At 55.4% G+C, this 21,414-nt stretch overlaps 1 protein-coding gene across 1 annotated transcript in view; it reads right to left on the bottom strand.

Annotated features, from left to right (window-relative positions):
• The window catches only part of KCNK3 (potassium two pore domain channel subfamily K member 3), a 69,770-nt gene that overhangs the window by 3,921 nt on the left and 44,435 nt on the right, over positions 1 to 21,414 (bottom strand). The gene's annotated exons all lie outside the window — the stretch shown is intronic.

The following is a 21,414-nucleotide window of genomic DNA, read 5'->3' as shown; positions in this document are numbered from 1 at the left end:
GACCAAACCCTCGAAGCTCACCATCCCTTACCCTTTGTTTGAATACTAGCTTGTTTTAGAACACAACCTTGAGAAATCATGTCAACTAACTTTAGACACAACACATCTTGCATCTCGGCAGGGGGTTAGACTAGATGACTCTTGTGGTCCCTTCTAACCCTATGGTTCTATGATTCTAACCTGGGGTGAAGCACTGGCCTGGTTGAAGTCAAAGGCAGAACTCCCACTGACTTCAGTAGGGCCAGAATTTCACCCACACGACTGGCACTCAGTGTGGATGGGTGCCGGGGCATTTAACATCATGTCAGTGCGTGGTGGTCAGGTTAACTCTATGGTTTTAGTAGGCTTTACCCATGAGCAGCTGACACAGTGTTAAACATCACGGTGCCTGTCTACACTGACAACAAAGTCATATTTAACCTCTTAGGTAACATGACTTTGGAAGGTCATGACCTCATTATCTAGTGAAGACGAGCAGGAGTTTGGATCCAGATTTGGGTCTGAACTTGGCATTTCACCCCTTTACTAACACTGAACTGAACCCCTGGATCTAAACGTCCCCCCAAAAGCTGGAGAAGGGCCCATCCGGATGACTGGGGATGGCTCACTCACTAGTTACCCTGTTCTGTTCATTGCCCCCATAGCACCTGGCACTAGCCACTTTCAGAAGACAGGATACTGGGCTAGAGGGGCCATAGGTCTGCCCCAATATGGCCATTCTAATGTACTTCTTGTCCTACCTTCAGTGGACATGGAGAACAATCAATCCCCATCCTCTCTATAACAGCCCAGAACATGTGAGGACTGTTCTCAGGTCCCCCCAACCCTCTTTTCTCAGGACTAATCAGGCCCAGTGTTTTTAACCTTTCCTCAGAGGTCAGGTTTGCTAAACCTTGGATCAGTTTTGTTGCTCACCTCTGGACTCTCTCCAGTTTCCCAAAGTGCGGCACCCAGAACGGGACACAGTGCTCCAGCTGAGCCCTCCCCAGTGCTGAGTAGGGCGGGACACTTACTGCCTTCGTCTAACGTACGACACTCCCGTTAATACACCCCAGATGGAGCCTTTTTCACACCTGCATCACATGGTTGGCGCATGTTCAGTTTATGATCCACTGTCACCCCCAGATTCTTACAACGCCCGTAAGTTATGGCAGAACAAAGCCAAGAAGTGAGCGGGCCATTGAGATGCCTGTTTCTGAGGAGGTGGGAGGAGGGCTAGTAGAGGAGGTGGAGTTTGAAGGCAAGCGCGATGGAAAAGGGACGCTTCCCCCAGGCATGAGTGAAGGCGTGAGAGTGTGTGTGAGAGGAAGGGATGGCGACGTGCAGACCCAGCAAGGGCAGGAGCAGGAGGAAATGAGACGGGTGACGTAGAGTGGGAGGGGGAGGGGTGTCTTCAAGGTGAGGCTGAAGAGCTGGAGACGAAGAGTCAGGGCTGTAGCAGGGTGAGAAAGGCACCAGCAGGGTGGGTGGCCAGGCAGGAAAGCCAGAGAGAAGGTTAAACTGATGAAGGCAGGAGACAGCCAATGGTCACTTCTGATAATCATGATGGTCCCCTCTGACCTTAAAGTCTATGAGTCCTTGACTCTAACCATGGAGTAAGACAAGGGTGGGGAAAAACTCCATTAGCTCAGCACGGGTGTCTCTCCATCCCCCCTTCTCCTGCCTGCATCCTGGCTCCCTTGAAATGCCCATCAGTTCCTCTGACAGCGAGCTCTCTGGAGCAGGGACTGGCACCTTTGTTAGTGCCCAGACAGCCTCTAACGCATGGGAGCGCTGCTCCTGTCTGGGGTTCCTGGGCACTGCCTCAGTGAGAATCTGGAGCAGTCGGGGGCACCCGTGCAGTGCCCCCAGGGATAGAACATTCAAGCAAAGCCCCGAATCCATCTGGATTTCAATTAATCTGTTTTCTGCACAGTACAAACCACGTGCCAAATTCTGGTAAAAGGCCTTATTCCTTATGTCTGCCACCTGATTATCTGTATCTAATGGAGCCTGTGGGAAGCCCTTGTGGGAAATGCGCTTGACTCACAGAGTTAGCAGGGATCAAAGAAACCTGGTAACAGCCTGTTTCTTCCTGACTGGATACCCTGGTTACTGGTCTCTGCAGAAGCCCATGATAGACCCACTCCCCCTGTTTATAATACTCCCAAACAGCCTGGACACCAGGCACACAGAGAGGGAGCTGCAATTGAACAAGGGTTTCCTGCGCCTGAGGGCCTTTCGGCTTTCTCATTACATCAGAGCTAGCAAGGGCAGGACGGAGGGGGTGGCTCAGGGGTCTGAGCTGCAGGTTTGAACTCTTGGAACCACAAGGTGGCTTGTCCCATGGGCTGGACAGCCTGGGGCTAGGCCAAGCTGAGTCCAGAATGAGCCCCCCACCCTGAGGGGAATCGGGCACTTGGCCATTAAGAGAAGCAGGTGGCTGCACTAATGAGGGAGAGGTGATGAGGCCCAGGAGGGAGGTTCTTATCCAGGCAGAAGCTCAGCCCAAGAATGAAAGCTGGGGTGGGGAGGGTGACTCCAAGCTGAGTGAGGACAAGGTCTCCAGGCAGAGAGCCCTGGGAGAGACCCTGACTAAGCAAGGAGGAGAAGGAAGAAGAAGCTGAGAGTCTGGGTAGAGAGGTGCCTGGGCGAACTGCAGAACAGGTGGAAGAATCATAGAAGAATAGACGATTACAGTTGGAAGAGACCTCGGGAGGTATCTAGTCCAACCCCCTGCTCAAAGCAGGACCAACCCCAACTAAATCATCCCAGCCAGGGCTTTGTCAGGCCGGGCCTTAAAAACCTCTAAGGAAGGAGATTCCACCACCTCCCTAGGGAACCCATTCCAGTGCTTCACCACCCTCCTAGTGAAATAGTGTTTCCTAATATCCAACCTAGACCTCCCACACTGCAACTTGAGACCATTAGTCCTTTTTCTGTCATCTGCTACCACTAAGAACAGCCAAGCTCCATCCTCTTTGGAACCTGCCTTCAGGTAGTTGAAAGCAGCTATCAAATCCCACCTCACTCTTCTCTTCTGCAGACTCCATAACCCCAGTTCCCTCAGCCTCTCCTTGTAAGTCATGTGCTCCAGCCCCCTAATCATTTTCGTTGCCCTCTGCTGGACTCTCTCCAATTTGTCCACATCCTTTCTGTAGTGTGGGGCCCAAAACTGGACACAGTACTCCAGATGTGGCCTCACCAGTGCCGAATAGAGGGGAATGATCATGTCACTCGATCTGCTGGCAATGCTCCTACTAATACAGCCCAATATGCTGTTAGCCTTCTTGGAAATAAGGGCACACTGCTGACTCAGATCCAGCTTCTCGTCCACTGTAACCCCTAGGTCCTTTTCTGCAGAACTGCTGCCTAGCCACTCGGTCCCTAGTCTGTAGCAGTGCATGGGATTCTTCTGTCCTAAGTGCAGGACTCTGCACTTGTCCTTGTTGAACCTCATGAGGTTTCTTTTGGCCCAATCCTCCTATTTGTCTAGGTCACTTTGGACCCTATCCCTACCCTCCAGTGTATCCACCTCTCCCACCAGCTTCTTGTCATCCGCAAAGGATGGAAGAGTGGAGCCAGCTGTTCAGTAGAGGGACCCAGAGTAGAGGGTGATCCTGAAGGGGAGGACATGAGATGGTGACCCAACTGAGGGGGCTGAGTCAGCAGAAGTCACAGCACCAGAGGCACCGTCCACTGGGTGGCCCTACAGAAGGGACAGAGCTGCCATGCCATGCCTGGCCATGAGGGGGTGGCTAGCGGTGAGTGGACTCGTTTACCGTTGGCTAGTGGTTGTCTCCCACCCCAGAGTTGGCTGCATTTCAGTGGTGCAGTGCATATGTAGCTCCGGAGTGGTGTGGAGATGGAAGGTTCTATGGGGCGAATTATCAGAGGTGCTGAGCTCCCAAACTCCCATTGAAACTGTGGAATCGGGACTGGTTTGAAAATCAGGCCCTAGGTGCCTTTAAAGTGTCATTAACAGAACAGTCCAATGGTGGCAGGTTACAGCTCACCTGCCTCAGGGCATAAGATCGCAACCAGTTCAGATCAGGAAGAACTTCTCCGCACTCTGACAGGGCTGCCCTCCTTACTGGTATCTCCCACGCAGCCCTGTCACTACCAAAGACCGAATACCAGACTAGATGGGACCGTGATCGGATCTGATGTGACAGATCATCTGATCCAGTATGCCAGAAGACTGGATGGGCTGGGCCAATGATCTGAGGCAGTTTTGCAAGGGGCGGGATACCAGATAGTCTGATCTGGTTTGTCTGGTCTGAGGCCCGGAACCTCGGCTGACATCTAGGGGGTGTCGCTCCCGTGGCTTCAGCGGAGCTGTGCTGAGATCCGCCAGCGGAGGATCTGGCTCCTGAAGCCTAAATGAGCCTTGCAGCGAGACCCTGTCTCGCGCTGATTTCTCTCTTCAAAACTTCGTTTTTATTGCAAAGCTCCGGGAACTGCAGACGGAGCTTTGATAGCCAGATCAAAAGGCCATTCCCCTTCGCTTCCGTAAATACCTCCGCGTGGAAACCTTTCGGAACACCCACCAGTAATGCATCGCCACAGATCCCAACGGCTACCCCATGGCAGCAGCCCAGGAGGGGAAGGGAGGGACTCATTTTCCCTTCTCTCCCAGCAGTGGAAGCACACCAAACTCACGACAGGCAGTGATGTGTCAGGGCATCGGGCAAGGTCCTGCGGTGCTGAGAATAACGACCCCCCACGTGTGGGGACGGAATTGTGTATCCATTACAGCAGATCTAGGCCAGGGCTAAAATAACCCCCTCCTGCTTCCGCAGCTCCTGGGGCTCTGAGTCTACTGTGGTTGAAATCAGCAGGAGATTTGTCATGGCTGGGCATTCAGTCACTCCCGGGCCCTGATCCAGAGAGGGGCTGAGCACCCACAGGTCCTGTTGACCTGAACGAGGTGCGTGGGCAGCTCAGCCCCTCTCTGGATCAGGACTATAAACGATCAGGGATGGGGAGGGTGCAGCCGACTCTCCAGTTCTGTGCAACGTCTAAAAAGTTGTATCTTTGCAAACTACGGGGTTTGGTGACGCACTCCCCCCCCAATCTGGGCAGAGAGGGATGTGGGTGTGCGGAACCAAAGCAAGAGCTGGCTTGTAGCTGGGCTTCACTTTGTTGCCCAAGCTCTGGAGTTCGGGTGGGAGGTTCTAGACTCGGGCCCAGCTCGAGCATGATGTGTGAACCGGAGGGCAAACAAATGGAGAAGCTGCTTTTCCTGAGCTTTGTGATTCCAGCCTGAGAGCCCTTCGTGCCAGGGCTTTAAGGCAGCAGCGTGGAACCCAAGCCAACCTCCGAGCTGCTGTGAGTGGTTGGCCCTCAAGTGAAATCGACAGCCTGGCATCTGCCCCAGCCCTGAACTGCCGCCCCCCCTGCCCCAATTTCCCTAGAGCCAAAAGGAGCTAGAACCTCCAAAGTTTCAAGTTCTGCTCTAAATCCAGATCCCACCATTGTCTATTGGGTCCTAGATCCTTAGGCAGGGAAGGACCAGTCGCTCATCTAGTCTGATCACCTGCACCTATTACATTTCACCAAATGTCACCCCTTCGTCCAGCCCAACAGACTGTTGGTTATCTGAATTGCAAGGTCGTAATAACTTTCACACAGTTCACTCTGTCTTACATTATCTTGCTTCTACAAATCTCACGTCATTAGGGTCACAGCTAGCCTAACTCATGCTAACTAACTAACATGCATTAAGATCCTTTCAAATCCTTGTTAATTATTTCCTGGCTTCCACAGCACCTTGTTCCCATGGCTAATCGCCTGCATGGTAAAAATTTGTGCCTAATTCGAATGTCTTGCTTTAATGTCCAGCTTTGGCCCTTTGTTCTGCCTGTCTCCGCTCGGCTAAAGAGCCTTTTTATAACCAGCATTTTCTTCCCAGCAGGCCCTTCTCCACTGACCAGGTCACCTCTCAATCTCCTTTGACTGAATCCTGTTCCTTGCACCTCTTGTTGGAGTGTGAGGGCCATCTTGGGGTGCAGCCGGCCAGAGGGTGGGTGGCCACCACCCTGCCCCATCCTTATACGGGAAGGTGGCAGGAGCCTTGTGCGCGTGGGGAACAGATGCTGCATCTGCCGTCCTCAGCACTCTGTGGGCAGACCCCTTGGCCCTCCTCCCTGCATGCCCCCACCCCATGGCAGTGGCTTGTAAGACCACCAGGGAGGCCTGAGTTAGACACACGAACACCCCCCATCGCAGCATGGCCCAGCTGGCTCTGGGAGAGCTCTGCAGGTGTCCCCTCCGGCACAGCTCTCGGGTCTGATTCAGCTCAGGATGCCCACGGTGCAGCCCGGGGGTCCCCAGCAGACACTTGTGTCTCAGGCCTGCAGGAGGGAGACTCTGCAAAGCCAGCTGCCCGACACACGCAGCACTCCCCATCCCCCTTCCCAGCTGCCATGGCCTGATGCATCACCCTGCGAGCTGGGAAGCAGTGGGGAGGGAGGGGATGCGAATGCCAGTGCTCGCCTCCCCCTCCCATAGGCAGCTTGTCCTCATTAGCCCCCAGTCTGCAGGGAGCTCTGTCAGTTTGCTAACTGCAGAGAAGCAGGGAACGCGTTAGCTTAACAAAGGGAAGTTTAAGGGGTGACTTGATCAGCCTCTAAGTACCTACGAGCGGAACAAATATTTGATAATCGGCTCTTCAATCTAGCACAGGTCTAACAGGATCCAATAAATTGTAGCTAGACAAATTCAGGCTGGAAATAAGGGCTAGGTTTGTAAGAGGGAGGATAATGAATCTATGGAACAATTTATCAGAGGGTTAGCAGGGACCGCAAGTCTAACCCTGCCAAGACGCAGGATTTGTTGGGTCTAAAGCATCCAAGGCAGATGCTCTCCAGCCTCCTTTTGAAACCCTCCAGCGAAGAAGCTTCCACAACCTCCCCAGGCGTCTGCTCCATTGTCCTGCTGGTCTCACAGTGAGGGAGTTTTTCTTGAGATTTAATTTAAATCGGCTCTGCTGGAGTTTGACCCCACTGCCTCGCCCTGCCCTCTGTGGCAGGAAAGAACAACTTTTCTCCATCTTTTTTATGGCAACTTTCAGGTATCTGAAGACTGCTATCACGTCCCTCCTTAATCTCCTCTTCTCCAAGCTAAACATACCCAGTTCCTTCAGCCTTTGCTCACATGCCTTGCATTGCATCCCTTGGATCATCTCTGCTGCTCGCCTCTGGATCCTTTCCAGTTTCTCTCCATCCTTTCTCCACATTGGTGACCAAAACTGGACACAGTACTCCAGCTGAGGCCTGACCAGTGCCGAGCAGAGGGGTACTATCACTGCCCGTGACTTGCATTTACCAAGGGCTGTGGTGGATTCGCCATCACTGGCTACCTTTAATTCAAGGTCAGCTCTTTTTCTACAAGATCTGCTCTAGAATGATTGTGGGGCATGTCTCTGGCCTATGCTATAAAGGTCTGACTAGATGATCACAGTGGTTCCTTCTGGCCTTGGACTCTAAGAAATTTGGACTCTAAGATCATTAGATTGTAAATTCTTTGGGGCAGGGACTCTCGCCTATTTTATGTATGTACAGCATGTAGCACAAAGATTCTGATCGCCACTGGGCCCTCTAGGAGCTATAAGATACAATACAGAATACACCATGCAACTAACAGGTGGCATTGTCCAGTGGCTAAAACACCAGATTCGCTTTCCTGCGACCTGGGTTCCATCCCCACCACTGACCAGCTCTCTGACTTTGGGCCAGCCCCAATCCCCAGCCTGCCCAATATTGAATGCATCTTCTCCACCCCACCCACACCTCGGCCAGTTCCCCCGCTGCCTGGCCGGGGGAACGGTTCCTCCCCAGAGCGCTTGCAGCTGTGCAGGGCTCTGGCAATTCCTGTGTGAGCTGTTAGCGGAGAATGCAGTCTGGCGTGCTTCCTGCCACTATATTTATAGTGCTGAGTTGCTCAATTATTAAATACTTCGACAAATATGTTCGGAATCAAAGATGAAGTCGCGTTCACCTACGTGTGAAAAACATTTTGACGTGACATCGTTATTTGCAAGGGCCCTGAGATAATTTAGCAGCCTCTTGTTTTTGAACTGTAATCTGCACAGGTAACTCCCCCACCCCCGTCTATCTGGTTTCCATATTCCCCAGTCTATTGTGTCATCTTATTTAACCCCGAAAGAGCTGCACTCTCGCTCGCTCTCGGGCACCATAAAAGAAACGGGAGGAAACCTACGATCGTCCCGGCTGCCCAGTTTTGACAATACTCTGCACATCTTGCAGGTCTTTGAAAAGGTTAAAGAATCAGACCCAAACAAGCTGAAATCCCCATTTTGCATATGGGGAAACTGAGGCAGGGAGCAATTAAGGCACCTAAATCACCTAAAGAGCCTGAAATCAATGTGGGAGTCAGGCACCTAAATATCATGGTGACTCTGGACGTAAGTGACTTGTCTAAGGTTGTCCAGGGAGTTGGTGGCAGGGCCAAGAATAGGACCCTCGGGTCTCTTGCTTTAGCCATAAAACCAACCTGCCCTTGAGACACTCAGGAAAGGGGACTGCACTGCCTGGCCTGCCAATTTCAGCAAGAATTGTGGGGTCCAGGACTCCTGAAGTTCTCTGACTTAGCGAGGTCACAGGTAGATTCCTTGAGTCCAAGGCCAGAAGGGACCAGTAGATCTGGTCTGACCCCCTGTAGAACACAATCCATGACCGCCTGTTGTACACCCTTGTGCTCCACCGGATTCAATCGGGTGGGGGCCCGTGCAAATCTAGCCCAGGTGAGTAGTAGCACCCAGCAGGTGTGTCTGTCCTGGGCACTGCTCGGGGGTGGGGATGGTGGGGGGGGGCTCTGTCCATTTCCTAATGGGCTGGTGCCCACATCACCTAACCCCTGGTGACCCGGCCAACCAGGACCAGCACTGATGGGCCAGCCTCAGCAGACAGGTCAAAGGTGGGATGGGCCCTGGAGACCAGCCTGCCAGCCGGGGTTGAGGGATGGGACAGAGTCACAAAAAGCCGCCGGCCAGCGAGAGCTCCGAGGCTGTGGAATCGTCTCCTCAGCTGGGGAACTGCAGGGACGTTTCTACCCAGACTGGCCAGAGCCCTGGAGAACAGGGCCCCATGCTGCACTAGCCCCGGGGAGCTGGTATAGATGGGACCTGAGCGGTGCTGGGAGGTGAGCCCTACTCTGTGTGCTGGAGACCAGGGGCGGGAGGAGACGGGGGTGGGGAAGGGGCAGGAGGTGCCAGCTTGCTTTAGGGGCGCACCCCTCTCATCCAGGCCAGCAGAAATCCAAGGGCGGTGTCCTCCCTTCCGCCCCGTCCGGGGAGGGGGCTGCACTTCCAGGAGCAGCTCGGCCCCCGGCTGGTCCTCTGCCTTGGGGTCACTCTCTCCTCCCTTAATCCCCCTCGCTCTAATGAGAGACGGGCTGCGAGGCAAGAGCTGCTTGGCACTGAGCCCGCAGCAGTGGCTGGGGGGATCGCTGTGCTGCCAGCTCTGGGGGGGAAGGGGAGAGGAGCCATTTCAGGGCAGAGCCCCCCCAGGTCCCAGCCAGTCTGTGCCAGAGGGGGACAGACTGTTCCCCAGGCAGCACTGAATTTCCAGCCCTTCTGCTGGGAGGCTAAGGGGGGGCTGGCAAGTACCGCGCCATGGGCATGACCCCCTCAGGCAAGGAGGTGGCCTAGTGCCACGGACCTAGGGGCACCCCCTCTCCTCGGCCACTCCAGTCATCTCCACTTGCCCACGGCCAGTTTTCTGGCTTGTGCCCGGCCCAGTCTCGGGCCCCAGTGCCCGCTGTCCCCGTCGCTGTGGCTGCTGCTCTGCCAGCCCTGTCCCTGCCCACCCGGCTCGCGGCGGCGTGAGGCTTACGCCCGTGTTGACAAGTCCCCGTTCCGAAGCCCTGCCGAGCCCCACGGAGAACCGTGCAGCTTCGCAGACGCAGCCTTTGCAAACACCCTGGCGAGAGCCCTCCGGCAGCCGCTCCCTGCCCCTGATCCCTGGCTACGAACCCTCCGGCCGCCGAGACGGTGTCACAGACCCCAGCGCCCGGGGGCAGCGGCGCGCCCGACCCCAGGGAGAGGCAGGCGACTGAGGCAGGCCGCCAGCAGCTTCCCGCTCCCCTTTCTGCGGAGGTGACTGCCCGGCCCTTGCCTGGGGCTCCCACAAACACATCCCCTGCTTGGCTGGCAACATCCGCCCAGGGGCCACTCGAGGGGGCAGCTTCCGCTGCCCCAGCCCTTCCCACCCCTAAGGCCCAGCCTGCCTTGGGGTGAATGAGGTGCACTAGAGTCTTTCCTGAGTGCCGAGGATTGACTCTGACTCGGGATCAGATCCTCCTCCCCAGCTCTCTGGGAGGAGCTAGCGTGGGGGCCCAGCCTGGAAGAGGTCCCGTTTCCTAGCTGGCCAGTCTATCTTAGGTACTTGGACGGCCTCCGTTGCCGCAGTATCTGAGCACCTCCCAGTCTTCAGTGTGTTTATCCTCCTAGCAGCCCTGTGGGGCAGGGCAGGGCGGTTATGCCCATTGCACAGATGGGACACTGAGGCACAGAGTGGCTGAGTGACTTGCCCAGGGGCACCCAGAACATTTGTTGCAGAGTAGCAAATTGAGCCCAGCTCTCTCAAGTCCTAAGTTAGCATCCTAACCTGTAGGCTTTCCTTCCTCAATGGACACACCCAGGGGACAATGCTCGTTTCTCTGCTTTGAATCACCCTTGCTCTGTAAAGCCGGCAGCCTCAACGGATGCATCTACACTGCATTGTAAATGTGGGTCCGTGGGAGCCCATCCAAGCCCACGTTTGAGTGTCCACACTGCCTTGTAAACCTGGGCTTACAATTGCGGGCTCCAGGACTCACAGCCGGGCTCATGCGTCCACATTGCACTATGCAGACCTTCCGGCTTGAGTCTGTCCACACTTCAAACTGACAGGCTTCGGACCGGAGTCACAGCGGGACTTGGACTCCAACCCGCCTCCTGAGCAGGTAGGAAACCCAGGGGGGGGAACCGAGGCACAGAGGGGGGAAACCGAGGCACAGAGTGGTGAGGTGACTTGCCCAAGGTCACCCAGCAGGCCAGATCTGGGAATAGATCCCAGATCTGCCAAATGGCTGTCCGGTGCTCTAACCACTAGGCAAACTGCTACCCACGTAGACTGATCCAAAGCCCTGAGGCATGCAAGCCTCGTTACTAGGGCCCCCAGGAGACAAATCTCAGCTTCCAGTTAAAATTAAGTCTTCAGCCTTTTTCTTGGCGAAGGTAGCCCAGAATCAATGGACAGATGACCTCCACTGCCCTTGAATCTCTAACCCGGCTGCAGCCGGCCCTGTGCAGAGGAACCTGGGCATTGCCAGAGGGCATCAGACCAGGGCATCATCCACTCCCTGTCCTGGCTCTGCTGAGGACACTGGAAAAGCCCCACCGTGGGCGGCTGTAGCAGGGGGAAGGCTCTCCCCAGCCCCCGGCCTGAGGTAAGAGTCACCTTCTGAATTCTGATCCTGGCTCACACCATCGTGGGTGTTCTCACAGTGCCTATGAACACCTGATCCTCTCGTGAATCCAGGCCCAGTTCAGTGCCCCGCCCACCGAGCCTGCCGCCCGCCATCCGGCCTAATCCGAAGCCAGCGGAAAGCCCCGGAGGCCCCCAAAATCACTAATCGCGTCTGTAAGTCTGAGCCAAAGTGCTGTGGATCCGGCTCGTTAGCATTCACGGGCATTTGCCTCGCCAGGGCTGTCGGTCTGCGAGTGTCGAGGCCGGAGCTGGGGAAGGACGGACAATGGCTGGGAGAAGGGAAGGGTTATTACCCCTCTTTTACAGATGGGGAAACTGAAGTACAGAGACTCAGCGGCAGTGAGGGGCCTCACTTCCATTGAACTCAATGGGAGTTAGGAGGCTAAATACCTTTGAGGAGCTGCAACCTAAGTGACTGGCCAGCGCGGGTCTGGCTGCAGCAATCAGGCCAGGAGCCGGCTGCTTAGCGTTTGCACAGATCTCTCTGGCTCCCTCGCAGCCGGGCGCAGAGAGGGAACCAGGCCCCTGGGTCTGAAATATTCTGCAGCCACGCTGGCCAGTCGCCTCCTGGTCTCAGCCTGCCCGCTCTCCTCAGTACCCTGCCAGCAAAAACTCGTCAGGCTGCTGGGGATGGGACGCGGCTGGCGGCCGCTGCTGGAATGCCCCGAGCCCCCAGCTGGGACCGCGGCGGGGCCTTTAATCTGCAGCCAAGGGCCTGCTTTCCTTCCCGAATTCTTAAGCCTCTTAATAGACTGTGCTCATGCACCCGGGCGCTGTAGCATCGTAAATCCTGAGCCAGAGGCCAACAGGAGAAGCTCAGAAGAGGGAGCAGCTCCCCCCCGCATCAACTTATTTCTTATAGACGAGGAGTCTAAATTAATCCCCTCCCCCCCACCAACTCCCCCTGATGCCCGCATGCCCGGCTTATTTATGGGAAAGAGGCGCGTGGGGAGCAGGAAACGACTACTGCTGAGTTCAGCTGGGCTTGTTAAAGGGCCAGTACCGCTCTGTGCTGGGGCTGGAACGAGAGCCAGCCTGACAGGCTGCTCCTTCCATCTGCAGCTCCTGGCGCGTGGAAAAGTCCCACTAGGGCATCGGTCGGACAGTCAGCCAATGCCAGGTTGTTGCCTGCAGTCTGCTCTCCCCAGGACTGTCTGTTGGGGCATCTCCCATTTCAGTTAGGGACTGTCATGGAGTGTGGGGGAGTCAGGGCCTGGCACCCCCGGCTCCCTGCGATTCAGCGTGACTCTCAGCCAGCCAGTAAAGCAGAAGGTTTATTTGGACGACAGGATCACAGCCCAAGACAGGCCTTGCCGGTACAGACAACAGGACCCCCTCTAGTTAGGTCCATCTGGGGGCCCCAGGGAGGCCACAGCCCTGTTGGTCGGGGCTCCCCTCTCCATTTCCCAGCCAGCTCCAAACTGAAACTCCCTCCAGCCGACTCACTCACCTCCCCCCCGGCTCCTCCCCCAGCCTTTGTGTCCTTTGTCCAGTGTCCCGGGCAGAGGTGTCACCTGGCCTCCAACCCCCCTCCTGGGTTCTCAGGTTACATACTCAGGTGTCCTCCCTTCCCCAGTGCAGACAGTCCCAGCCAAACACCCCTGCAACCTTCCCAGATCCATACTCCCCACTCAGCATTCACAGAACACAGCAAGAACATTCCCACTTCGGCACAGGGACCTCTTCTGCCACCTAACAGGACTCTACAAATAGGTCGCCTGGGGAGTAAGGAGCATTATCCCCACTGTGCAGGTGGGTAAACCGAGGCACAGAGCAGCTAAGGCCAAAAAGTGGCTTGAAAGAAAAGCAACAAAATCCTTTGGGAAAGTTAACCCCTGGAACCGATTCCCGGGGTGTGGAGCAGCTTCTCCATCACCTGGGGGCTTTAAATCAGGGTTGGGCGGCTCTTTTGTAAAGAGACACTCTAGCTCAACTGGACGTGCTGACCTGGGTGCAGGAATCACTCAGGTGAAGTCCCTGCCCTGTGCTATAAGGGAGATCAGGCTGGCTGGGCATAGCGCCCCCTCTGGGGCTTACCACCAAGGAACATATTCAGTCACCGACATAAGATTCTTCAAGCACCTAAATATGGACTACGGTACCTAAATTCAAGGCAAGTTTAGGCACCTCAGCAGTTTGAAACACTTGGCCTGAAGGGCTCAACCAAGCTCACACATCAAGTCGCTGCCACATGTACGAACAGACAGAACCCAGGCGTCCGGGACTTTGTCCCCTGCTCTGTTCCTCCGATATACTAAGTGCACGATGTAAAGTGGGGTTCATTGTTCGGCTAGTACAGAGCGCGTTATACCAACGCCTGGCCGTGATGAGAACCGAACTGGCCTAGGGTTTTCCCCGAGTGCTGTTCACTCCTGCTAAACTCCATCCCACAATACCCTGCGATTCTACAACTCGGCAGCCGGCACAAGCCGATCGGAAACTTGTCAAAACTGAGATCCATTTGTTCTGTGTCTTAGTACAAGCTAGGGAGGGACCTTCCTGGACCAGTCCCCGAAATGCTAGTACAGTGCCCCAAACAAGGCACAGAACAGCAAGTTAAGGAACTGGGATGAACTGATGGGTTGGATTTGATGTGCAAAGGGTTGTGTAGCTTGTGAAATCATCCTGTCACTCCTCCTAGCCGACGGGTGACGCTGGGCGCACACAGGCAGTGTAGGGTGCACATAACCACGCTGCACAGGCCTGCTTCCCGCAGACGGTACCGGACAGAACCGCTTTTCTGCACCATAGTGTTATTGGCTATTTGGTCTCTTGAGCATACGTCAGAATGAACCAAAGTGTGGCCAAGCAACTGCCTGTCCATTGCACCAGCCGCACTGATGTTATCTGATAGGCGGCCTGGAGAGATGGGCTGGGGTGGAACACCAGGCTGAAGCCAGCAGGCCACGTGCAGAGGTGCCGGACTGGACTGGCTCCCTGCTCCTGGGCAAATGATCAATGTAGCAGCGCGCTGCTCGGTGGCCCATTGTGCATCCCCAAGGCACAGTCTGCCTGCCTGGCCCCAGCTGGCCAGGACAACGTCAGGGCTGCGCTGTCCGCTCCTGTGCACGGAGCTCCTCTGGGCAGTGAGAGGGAGCTGACAGCTTTCCTTAATGCCAAGCCAGATCCACTGCTGCGGTGGGAACAGCTGAGCAGCTACCAGCCCCTGGGATTGCACTAGCAGAGCAGGGGTGGGGCAGGTCAGCTCCGTCCTGGAGGGGAAAATCCAGGGGCCTGCAGGAAGTGGCAGTTCCCTGGCCCGAGTCAGTCCCTAGCCCGGTGTCACCTCTCATAGAATCATAGAATCTCAGGGTTGGAAGGGACCTCAGGAGGTATCTAGTCCAACCCCCTGCTCAGAGCATGACCAATCCCAACTAAATCATCCCAGCCAGGGCTTTGTCAAGCCAGGCCTTAAAAACCTCTAAGGATGGAGATTCGACCACCTCCCTTGGTAACCCATTCCAGTGCTTCACCACCCTCCTAGTGAAATAGTGTTTCCTAATATCCAGCCTAGACCTCCCCCACTGCAACTTGAGACCATTGCTCCTTGTTCTGTCATCTGCCACCACTGAGAACAGCCGAGCTCCATCCTCTTTGGAACCCCCTTCAGGTAGTTGAAAGCAGCTATCAAATCCCCCCTCACTCTTCTCTTCTGCAGACTCTTCTTTCTCTTCTACTGGACCCTGCCCGCTTGTGCATCGCTGGCACTTTTTGCAGAATAGGGGGCGTCAGTATGGGTCAGATTCCAGCTACCTTCTACCTTTGGACCCTCGTGCTGGGTTAATCAGCTTGGGAGCTCGAGAGAACCACAGGGTCGATCTGTGTCTGGCAGCCTCCCTCCCGAATCCCCTTTAGAGTCAGTGCAGCCCAGTCCTGCCTCTCCTGCACCCAAGGAGTGCGACAAGAGACTGTTGCTAGCACAGGGCAGGCCCGGCGTGACGTCCAGGTGTCATCTCAGAAGAGAAGTCCCTGCGGGAGTCAGTGGGCCTGGCACAGCCCGGCTGTGTGCAGCTGTCCCGAAGAGTGATTGCGTCCAGAGGTTATTATGGGCTGGAGGAGGGGGAGAGCCGGCCACTCTCAAAAAGTCGACATGGCTTTGGGGATGTGACGGAGAGGCTGGCTGCATCCTGCGGGGCCCCTCCATGCTCCTGGGAAGTTACTGGGAATGTGAGAAAGCCGCCTCCCCTGCCAAGCCAAACAGACGGATTTGCTTCATCCGTGGCCTGATTTATAGCTGAATCCCCCTGATAGATTCACAGCTCCCTTGGCCAGGCTGCATTCCTCAGGTCAGACTCTTTGGCCCGCGTTTTCCCTTTTGACGACAGGGCTCTCGTTCTGTGTGCAGAGCCTGGAACGCACTCGCTGCCCAGAGACCCCTGACCTCCACGTGTTTCTCCACTCTGCCTACTTCCCACGGCTACGCTTCAGCCATGCTGAGCTAACTTCCCAGCATGCCCGGCGTTACCCCCAGCCTGTTCTCTAGCTGCTGTTCGCACTCCTATGCTCTGTCGTCCTTCCTCTCCATCTACCTCCCCAAGCGCCTGCTGCTTCGGGGGTGGCATGAAGGCCAGAGGCCCCCCGGGCTCACAAGTGGGGTCAGCTTTGCATTTTGCAGGGCAACTCAGCACGTTGGATGTACACTGGGGGGGGCAGATCCTTTGAATGCCTGCTGGAGAGATCTTTGGCAAACCCGGCTCCAGTTGTGGAGCCTGTGAACAGCAGGCCCTGAAACCTGGCCCTCAATGTTCAGTCTTGACTTCCGGATTCATAATTAGCAGCTGATGAGATGTCAGGCTTCAGTACCCAACAAATGGCCACAAGTCTGGAGTCATCGCTTCCCTGACAAACTCGTCTGAAGAATAACAATACTGGCAGGAACACTAGCTAGAATACCAGTTTTAAGGGCTGTCAGCACTCAAGTACCAGGGCATAAACTGCTCGCCAGCTGGGGGTCAGGAAAGAATTTCTTCCCAGGGGATAGTACCATCCAGTTAGATGCATGATGTGTGGTTTATGTCGTCCTTTGACGCATCCAGCATTCGCTTCTTACACTAACTTGTCATATCTTCCTATTCAGAGCAACCGGGGGCTTTCTTATAGGATCACAGGAAAACAGCAAAGAACACAAGTAAAGTCACTGGGCGAGAGCACAGTGTGTGCATCTCCTCCTTCACATGCTCTGCCTCACAACATGGCAGCCGTCTCCGTGCACCCTGAGAAATTTAAAGGGGCAGGACACAAAGCAAGAATATACAGACTGCATAGCTACATGCCCCACAAGCTAAATGAGGCATTGGTCTTGTCTCCTTTTTGGGACCTGCTTAGAAATTGGCTCTTTGTTCTGTGGGAGCTGGTGGCTAACATTGATTTGGCTAATGTCCTAGCTGTCAGGTTAGAAGGGACCTCTGGGATTCTGCAACCCAACTCCCTCTGTCAAGGAAGAAGGACCCTGTGAAGCTATTGACCAGAGAATCTGATGCCTGTGTCATTCTTCTGGCAGACATGGTGGAAACCCCATTGCTTGAGCTGTTATTAAGCCAGGCTGGGCAAAGGCCTGGAAAATAGATGGTAGGGTTGATGTCCCAGTGACTAAATAGGTCTCTTCCATCTCCCATCCTGTTGGTAATGACCCACTGAGTCTTGGCAGTGCATTGAGCCATGCTGAGGATCCTGACTCGGGCCGACCCGGGGGGATGGAGAAGACAGACTCTCAGTGGCAGTGGGTCAGCTGGGAGGTGGGTTGGGGGCTCCAGAGGTGTTAGCGGCCGTGCCCAGGCTGAGACCAGGCTGTCTCTCTCCCAGAAGCCCCAGGGGCAGGGTGAGTAGAAATCCCTGAGCTCCAGCCAGAATCCTACCACTCACATTTTGCGAGGGGAGGCCGACGCGAGATGCTGATTCGGGCTAGTGATGGGCTAGTGATGGTCCGTGCAGCGAGCTCAGTGCCCAGTGGGGAATTAGGAGCCAGTTTAGCCTTGTAGCCAAAAGGCTTCATATCATATGGCAGTGGCATTATGTCCCAGTGACCGTCGGCCTGAAATTGGCAGAGCTGCAGAGCTAATGGGTGTTAATTCAACCCGCATCAGCAGCATGGGCGAGGGTGTCCTTCTGCCAACGGCAGCCGCTGCCAGCTTTGGGCACTGCCACCAAAGATGGGCACAACGTGCTGGGGCTGATCCGTGCCAGCCCCGCTCGCACGGGCTGCACCTTTCAGCATGGCCGGCCTCTTCGTGAAACGTGCCATGCATGGCACACGACAGGCCTGCGGCACTGACAGGGAGTACTGGATCCGGGGGAGCGGGATGAGACATTGGGAATGAGGAGCTAAGGGAAAGCAGAGAAACACGGCCCCTGCAGGGAAGTCAGGCACTGCCTCCCCTTCCTGTCTGCGTCGTTTCTCGTTCCCTTTGCCTGTCTGTCTTCTCGGTTTCGATTCTGAGCTCACTGGGCCAGGGGCTGTCTCTCGCCAACAGTGCCTCGCGCAATGGGGTCCTGACCTCCATGGGGGTCTCTGTGCTTCTGCAGTTCAGGTAGCTATGGGACGAAGCCCAGTGCGGTGAGCACTGTCCTAAGGGCAGCTGCAGGAATTCTCGCTCTGAATAGGAGTTGGGGGGCCGTTGGTTCCTTAGGGGAAGCTGGTGCATTGCATGCTCAGCTCTTCAGTGCCGGCAGGTGCCTATTGAAAAGTGAGACCAGCCGCGTAGGCTGTCTCTGGCCTGCAGGATGCATTTTGAGCCACCCAGCTGCTATTTCAGTGAGCTGCCCATTTAGTGGCATTGATTTTCTGTGCAAAAATTAAAACCAACCATCCAACCCAGCAGAATCATGAACGTCTCGTGCCAGGCAGCAAAGCAGAATTAAATGCTGCTCTGGGTTATAAATTCTGCCTCTGCTGAATAATACATAACCAGATTCTGTTCAGTGGTATCTTTAACACATGGTACATTTCCTCGGCTGACTATTAATAGCATATGGGCTATTTTTTCCCCTCTAAGTTGTCAGGTTTTGGTGTCACTTAATACTAAATAGAGAGGAAAAACAGCTCGTCAGAATGAGTGATACTAAAAATGAACGGCTGGGGGTTGGGGTGGGGGGTGGGGAGGTCTTTTAGAAATGGCAACGTGACCCACGTCAAACTCTGCTCGGCTTTAGTAAAGGAATGGCCAGGCCATGGGCCATCTACCCAAGCCCCGTGCCTCTGACGGCTGCTGCAAAGGAAAGTGAAAGAAACCCTGCGGTGACAGAGTTTCCTTCTAACCCCTACCAGGTAGAGGTTGGTCAATTCCCTGAAGTGGCAGCAAGATGGTCCATTAGCTACAACACTCACCTTGGACTCAGGAGATGTGGGCTCAATTTCCTGCTCCGCTACAGATGTTCTCTGTGACCTTGGGCAAGTTACTTAGACTTGATGTGCTTCAGTTCCCCATCTGTCCAACAGGGTCTCACAAGCTACTTCAGTGCTGGGGCTAAAGACCATAGCTAAAAGCACGCAGGTCGATTCCTCTAACAGAACTTTGGATGCTCCCTCTGTCAATGTCCTGTCCTTTTTGGAATCCTGCTAAGCTCTTAGTCCCAACGCTGTCTTGTGGCAATGAGTTCCACAGGCTCCTTATGCACTGAGTAAGAAAAGCATTTCCTTTTACCACTTGCAGTGTTCCATTGGCCAACCCCTGGCTTAGTGATGGTGAGAGTGCAAACAGGAGCAGCCCCTGGGCCTTCTCTCCACCATTCACTCTTGTGTGTCACTGTCACGTCCCTTGTTATTCGCCTCTTCTGTGAACCGAACCAACCAGGGCTTTTCAGTCTCTTTCCACGCGACGGATGGTGCTTCAGGTCTTGACTCCATCTCACTGCCCATCTCTAACCCAAGTCTGTCTCTGCAATCTCCTGTGTGAAACAAGGCCAGCAAGCAGCCAGGTGAGCATGGCCAACCACTTCCTATAATGGCCCTTTTGGTCCAGTGACTCTGCTGTCCCATCTCACCCCTCATGCCACAGCCATCTGGGGCCAGCTCTGCTCCAGCGTCCTAGGGAAGGCAAGGACGGTCTCCGGATCTGCAGCCAGCTGTGAAGCACAGCTGGGCCCCGGCAAAAACCCAAAGGCTAAAATAAGCCCAAGCCTTGCAGAGTAACCTTGAGATTCCTTTTGTGCCGGCACGTTCGCCGTGCTGAGCTTGGCATTTCTGAGCGCTGCTGATGGTACGGCCGAGCGCCTCCCACCCTCCCAGACTACACACCCGCGGGACAGCCCTGTATGCAGAGGGACCCAGCAGCCACTGCTGTGGTCAGGGTGCTCGGACATCCAGCAGGGGTGGCCTTTGTTAGGGTCACTTAATCACCGCTCTGAGCAGCTGGCCAGGGAAGGGAGGGAGGAGAATCATTGATCAGGCAGTAAAAATGCCAGTTAGCTAATTTAATCCCATGCATCCACCTAGCTCTAGAGCCAACCCTAGCCAGCACCACACTGTCTGCCACTTCCGACACTGCTCTAGCTAGACCTAGCCTGGGCTTGGAAGGGGAGATGAATGACTAGGAGTGGAAGCAGGCTCTGGGGTGAGGCTGGGAGGCGAAGTCTGTCTGGGGTGAGGATCTAAGATGGGGGGAAAGGAGGGATTGGGGGAGATACGTTAGCGGTGTGAGCCCCATGTAGCCAGCTGGCTCCCTGCAGAGCCCCGATTAGACACTCGGAGGGTTAAGCGCTGAACGTCATGCAGCACACGTCTTCGGAACGAACTCATGAGGAACCGGCCTGGCTCCTGCCAGGTTTCTGTCTCTTTCATACAAACAATGTCCTTTACAAGATTGAATGCAATCGAAGGCGCGGCGGGACCCGAGATGAAAGGGAGACGCTCGCTCTGAACTGAGACGCAGCCGTTTATCTGAGGAAACGAAGATCAAACTCCGATTTATCTGCCCTCTGGAGAGAAGATGCACGGTCAAGGGAGTTTGTCTCCTCTGCGTCCTATGTGCTGAGCAGGGCTCGAGGCGGAGAGGACGCAGGGGCTGGTTGCCCACTGTAATGCCCTGCATGTAATGGGTGCTGGGCTGGTGACAGAGCCCATCCTGGAGGGCTGCGTTCCGCCCTCAACTCTGCCACCAACTCCTTGGGTGGCCTTGGCCCAATCCCTTCGCCTCGCTGTTCCCCAGCTGCAAATGCAGGCTACTGAAGTGCCTCTCCGGGCAGTGGCCATCTCAGCATATGTACAGCACCCGGCGCAACGAGGGGTCAATCTCGATAAACATAACACTAGACAGCTAATCACTGCAGCATGGCCAGTGACTCGGGTGCTCTTTGCAGCGAGCTGAGCTGGGCCTTGGGGCAAAGAGGGAATGGGGCCCATAGAGGCCTGTCAGCTGGCCCAGCTCCAGCCCAGAAGTATTCACTTTTGTTTGGTGGCCTGGGTGAAATGACGGGGGGGAGGGGGATCTCAGCCCAGTTGCCAGTGGGACAAGGGTGCACCTCATCAGAGCGACTCGCCCTCGGCTGTCATGAGCCCCCTCTCATGGGTGGCCTCAGTGGAGAGGCCGAAGGCTGGCAGAGCTCCCCTCCCCCCAGGGTAAAGACGCACGCCCTGCTGCTCTGGGCACAGGGGCATTCAGCCCCCAGGGCTGCGATGCTGGCTCCTGGCGGATAGGTCGGTCCCATGGCTCCCCTCTAGCACTAACACCTTTGCCCTGTCTGGCTCGTTCCCTCTATAAACCTCCCTGCCGCCAGTCCGCTCCCTGGACCCAGCCCCCTGACGGGCAGGAGCACGCAGGCTAGAAGCCATCATGCCCTTATGTTCTCATCATGGAATCATGGAATACTAGGGTTGGAAGAGACCTCAGGAGGGATCTAGTCACCAACTAAATCATCAGTGGGGCAGGTCTAGGTTGGATATTAGGAAACACTATTTCACTAGGCGGGTGGTGAAGCACTGGAATGGGTTACCTAGGGAGGTGGT

Source organism: Mauremys mutica, chromosome 3 (assembly GCF_020497125.1).
Source record: "Mauremys mutica isolate MM-2020 ecotype Southern chromosome 3, ASM2049712v1, whole genome shotgun sequence".
In the NCBI taxonomy this organism is placed as follows: Eukaryota; Metazoa; Chordata; order Testudines; family Geoemydidae; genus Mauremys; species Mauremys mutica.
The sequence above is the reverse complement of the archived record's forward strand: the minus strand, read 5'-3'. Positions and strand labels throughout refer to the sequence as shown.